Source organism: Hemibagrus wyckioides, linkage group LG28 (genome assembly GCF_019097595.1).
Source record: "Hemibagrus wyckioides isolate EC202008001 linkage group LG28, SWU_Hwy_1.0, whole genome shotgun sequence".
Classification (NCBI taxonomy): Eukaryota; Metazoa; Chordata; class Actinopteri; order Siluriformes; family Bagridae; genus Hemibagrus; species Hemibagrus wyckioides.
In genome coordinates, this window is record NC_080737.1 from 4,634,861 (window position 1) to 4,641,719 (window position 6,859).

The following is a 6,859-nucleotide window of genomic DNA, read 5'->3' on the forward strand; positions in this document are numbered from 1 at the left end:
ATTAACACTGCACTAACACACACCAACACACATTAACACTGCACTAACACACACACACACCAACACACTTTAACACTGCACTAACACACACCAACACACATTAACACTGCACTAACACACACCAACACACATTAACACTGCCCTAACACACACACCAACACACATTAACAGTGCTCTAACACACACCACCACACATTAACACTGCTCTAACACACACCAACACACAGTAACACTGCCCTAACACACACACCAACACACATTAACACTGCAGCAACACACACCAAAACACATTAACACTGCACTAACACACACCAACTTACATTAACACTGCACTAACACACACCAACACACATTAACACTGCACTAACACACACCAACACACATTAACACTGCACTAACACACACCAACACACATTAACACTGCACTAACCCACACCAACACACATTAACACTGCACTAACACACACCAACACACATTAACACTGCACTAACACACACCAACACACATTAACACTGCACTAACACACACACACACACCAACACACTTTAACACTGCACTAACACACACCAACACACATTAACACTGCACTAACACACACCAACACACATTAACACTGCCCTAACACACACACCAACACACATTAACAGTGCTCTATCACACACCACCACACATTAACACTGCTCTAACACACACCAACACACAGTAACACTGCCCTAACACACACACCAACACACATTAACACTGCAGCAACACACACCAAAACACATTAACACTGCACTAACACACACCAACTTACATTAACACTGCACTAACACACACCAACACACATTAACACTGCACTAACACACACCAACACACATTAACACTGCACTAACCCACACCAACACACATTAACACTGCACTAACACACACCAACACACATTAACACTGCACTAACACACACCAACACACATTAACACTGCACTAACATACACACCAACACACATTAACACTGCACTAACACACACCAACCCACATTAACACTGCACTAACACACACCAACATACATTAACACTGCTCTAACACACACCAACACACATTAACACTGCACTAACACACACACCAACATACATTAACACTGCTCTAACACACACCAACACACATTAACACTGCACTAACACACACACACCAACACACATTAACACTGCACTAACACACACACACACACCAACACACATTAACACTGCACTAACACACACCAACACACATTAACACTGCACTAACACACACCAACACACATTAAGACTGCACTAACACACACACACACCAACACACATTAACACTGCAGCAACACACACCAACACACATTAACACTGCACTAACATACACACCAACATACATTAACACTGCACTAACACACACCAACACACATTAACACTGCACTAACACACACCAACACACATTAACACTGCACTAACACACACCAGCATACATTAACACTGCACTAACACACACCAACACACATATTATCATTGCACTAACACACACCAACACACTAACACTGCACTAACACACACCAACACACATTAACACTGCAGCAACACACACCAAAACACATTAACACTGCACTAACACACACCAACTTACATTAACACTGCACTAACACACACCAACACACATTAACACTGCACTAACATACACACCAACATACATTAACACTGCACTAACACACACCAACACACATTAACACTGCACTAACACACACCAACACACATTAACACTGCACTAACACACACCAGCATACATTAACACTGCACTAACACACACCAACACACATATTATCATTGCACTAACACACACCAACACACTAACACTGCACTAACACACACCAACACACATTAACACTGCCCTAACACTGCAGCAACACACATTAACACTGCACTAACACACACCAACACACATTAACACTGCACTAACACACACCAACATACATTGAGACTGCTCGAACACACACCAACACACATTAACACTGCACTAACACACACACCAACACACATTAACACTGCACTACCACACACACACCAACACACAGTAACACTGCACTAACACACACACAAACCAACACACATTAAGACTGCACTAACACACACACACACACCAACACACATTAACACTGCTCTAACACAGACTAACACACATTAACACTGCACTAACACACACCAACACACATTAACACTGCACTAACACACACACACACCAACACACTTTAACACTGCACTAACACACACCAACACACATTAACACTGCACTAACACACACCAACACACATTAACACTGCCCTAACACACACACCAACACACATTAACAGTGCTCTAACACACACCACCACACATTAACACTGCTCTAACACACACCAACACACAGTAACACTGCCCTAACACACACACCAACACACATTAACACTGCAGCAACACACACCAAAACACATTAACACTGCACTAACACACACCAACTTACATTAACACTGCACTAACACACACCAACACACATTAACACTGCACTAACACACACCAACACACATTAACACTGCACTAACACACACCAACACACATTAACACTGCACTAACCCACACCAACACACATTAACACTGCACTAACACACACCAACACACATTAACACTGCACTAACACACACCAACACACATTAACACTGCACTAACACACACCAACACACATTAACACTGCACTAACACACACCAACACACATTAACACTGCACTAACACACACCAACACACATTAACACTGCACTAACACACACACACACCAACACACATTAACACTGCACTAACACACACACACACACTAACACACATTAACACTGCACTAACACACACCAACGCACATTAACACTGCACTAACACACACCAACACACATTAAGACTGCACTAACACACACACACACCAACACACATTAACACTGCACTAACACACACCAACACATTAACACTGCACTAACACACACCAACACACATTAACACTGCACTAACACACACCAACACACATTAACACTGCACTAACACACACACACACCACCACACATTAACACTGCACTAACACACACCAACACACATTATCACTGCACTAACACACACCAACACACATTAACACTGCACTAACACACACCAACACACATTAACACTGCCCTAACACACACACCAACACACATTAACAGTGCTCTAACACACACCAACACACAGTAACACTGCACTAACACACACCAACACACTACCACACACCAACACACATTAACACTGCACTAACACACACCAGCATACATTAACACTGCACTAACACACACCAACACACATATTAACATTGCACTAACACACACCAACACACACTAACACTGCACTAACACACACCAACACACATTAACACTGCCCTAACACACACCAACAGACATTAACACTGCAGTAACACACACACCAACATACATTAACATTGCACTAACACACACCAACGCACATTAACACTGCACTAACACACACCAACACACATTAACACTGCACTAACACTGCAGCAACACACATTAACACACATTAACACTGCACTAACACTGCAGCAACACACATTAACACACATTAACACTGCCCTAACACTGCAGCAACACACATTAACACACATTAACACTGCACTAACACACACCAACACACATTAACACTGCAGTAACACACACACCAACATACATTAACATTGCACTAACACACACCAACGCACATTAACACTGCACTAACACACAACAACACACATTAACACTGCACTAACACACACCGCCACACATTAACACTGCACTAACAAACACCAACACACATTAACACTGCACTAACACACACACAAACCAACACACATTATCACTGCACTAACACATACACACTAAACACACTTTAACACTGCACTAACACACACCAACACACATTAACACTGCACTAACACACACACACACCAACACACATTAACACTGCACTAACACACACCAACACACATTAACACTGCATTAACACTGCACTAACACACAACAAAACACATTAACACTGCACTAACACACACCACCACACATTAACACTGCACTAACACACACCAACACACATATTAACATTGCACTAACACACACGAACATACATTAACACTGCACTAACACCAACACACATTAACACTGCACTAACACACACCAACACACATTAAGACTGCACTAACACACACCAACATATTAACACTGCACTAACATACACACCAACATATTAACACTGCACTAACACACACCAACACACATTAATACTGCACTAACACACACCAACACACATTAAAACTGCACTAACACACACCAACACACATTAACACTGCACTAACACACACCAACACACATTAACACTGCACTAACATACACACCAACACACATTAACACTGCACTAACACACACCAACCCACATTAACACTGCACTAACACACACCAACATACATTAACACTGCTCTAACACACACCAACACACATTAACACTGCACTAACACACACACCAACACACATTAACACTGCACTACCCACACCAACAGATATTAACACTCCACTAACACACACCAACATACATTAACACTCCATTAACACACACCAACATATATTAACACTGCAGCTGCAATCACCAACAACACAAACACTGCACTATCACACACAAATACAATATATCACTGCACTAATGCACCATCACTAATTCTGCACTAACACCACTGTCAGTATCTGTCCTTGTTATAGTTTTGTCCACTGGATGTCCTCACTGTGTTTTCTGTTCTCTGTGTTCTTTTGTTAAGTCACATGTTCTATTGATTACTGTTCACCTGTTGTCTGTTTAGTCTATTTAAGATGCCTGGGTGTTCTGGGTTCTTTGCCCAGTTCCTCAAATCAGTGTTGATGTTGTAATCTCTGTACGCCTAGACTGTAACTAATTCTGCAGGTCTATGTTCCTGAGCTCTCTTGGATATTTCTTTGTTCCTGGGTTTTTGGATTTCTTTGTTTCTTTGTTTTTTTCTGATTTTTTTAGACTTATTTCTCTCTTTTGGATTAAAAACCTATATTCTTCATTTAACCTGAGATGTGTTGGTGTCTTACCCTGGGAGTCCACACTTTAGTATAGGGGTTAGAGTTAAGAAGTCTCTCACTGTAGAGATCCATGTTCAAGACCCCCTTCTAATGCACACTAACACTGCACTAACATACACCATCTGTTTACTGAGCTGCATTTCTTAAACTACACATGAGAAATCTGAGAAACTGCTCATTCTGTTAGGACAACACACACACACACACACACAAATACATAGAACACTGAAGCACAATGTGCTTTTGTGTTAAGTGTATTTCATTTGGCTCAATATTTTTCTCACGTTTGTATCTTCTGTCTTTCAGAGCTGTGATAATACTGTAACTCTGTCACTGCTGTAATCCCAATAAAGATCAGATTTCACACTAAATTTGTAGTAATCTACATAAAGTGCATAAAAATTAAAAAACATAGATCACTGCAGAAGAAAATAATAAGTACTACAAAGGGCCAGTGTCACTTGGTAACTCATACAGAATAACTAATGTGTGCTGGACACTCCTGCGTCCTGGGAATCAGTTTTAAATAACAAGCAAGGATCTAAGCAGATTCACTTTAACAGAAACTTTCTGCTCCACAGATTCAGAAGAATAAAAAAGTTTTAATCCAGCGCAGTCAGTATTTCATTATTTAGTTATCTAATGCTTTGGTGTGTGATGTGCAATTACAGTATTTGTGCAGTAATATTATTACATTAGCTTACTTGGCTAACTAAACCATGACTAACCATGACATAATTAAGACAATGATAAATTTATTCACATACATAATAAAATCCTTCACTGCTCCAGACTAACATTAGATTTGATATAAAAAAATGGCCATTATGATTATCACATGACGTGCTTACCTCGCCCATATACAAGGTACATACATATATAATTTTTATTATACAATATTTTTTATTATAATACAATTTTTATTATTCGTAGTAATAGTAAAAATATTAACAAATATGCAGAATGATCATGGACTTAGAAGACTAAACAAGGGGCGGGGCTATCCCTCAGGCGTCTCAGAGACTGTAATTAAGGTGAAAACGAAAGAAATGTTGGACTGAAGCAGATCAACAGGTTTGACAGCGCCGTTAAACTTCCTGGTCTTACAAACTAAAACAGGAGAGAAATATATTTTTAGATGCGGGAAAAGTTTAAACAGCGTGTCAAACATTTACTGTAATAAATTAAATACCGAATATGAGCCGCTCTGAAATGTGGAAACGCTTCAGCTAAAGCAGCAGATGTGTTTATATGAGGAACAGAGAAGGTAAGAGGAGTTAGCATCATGCTAAAATACATAAAATAATCTTCCAAAATACATTTTTGTCTAATTTCTTACTATGTATTTGTGTGTTTAGTTGTTTAAAATGAAGACTCTCTCTCTCTCTCTGTGCGTGTGTGTGTGTGTGTTTAGGATTTTATGAATTTGAATCTACAGAAAGAGATAAAGATGGCAACTGCAAACAGTAAGTTATATTTCAAGGAATGAATTTATCAATATATTTTATGAAGACTTATCTAATTGTGTGTGTGTGTGTGTGTGTGTGTGTTCTCCTACACAGATGAGTTTAAACTCGTTGGTCCCAGTGGTACAGAGGACTATAATCGCTCTGCTGTCACTCTCTCATGTCATCTGTCTCCTGAAATCAGTGCTGTTAACATGGAGATCCGGTGGTTTAAGGAGACAGACTGTGTTTGTGTTTATAAGAACAGAGAGGTGACAGAGGGG

The 6,859-nt window shown here is 39.9% G+C and overlaps 1 long non-coding RNA gene across 1 annotated transcript; it reads left to right on the forward strand.

The window, feature by feature from the left end:
- Positions 1 to 6,180: 6,180 nt before the first annotated feature.
- LOC131348318 (uncharacterized) lies at positions 6,181 to 6,831 on the forward strand. The gene is made up of 3 exons (XR_009203910.1): positions 6,181 to 6,397; positions 6,545 to 6,596; positions 6,693 to 6,831. It is a non-coding gene; the product is annotated as an uncharacterized LOC131348318 (long non-coding RNA).
- The last annotated feature ends 28 nt before the right edge of the window (positions 6,832 to 6,859 follow it).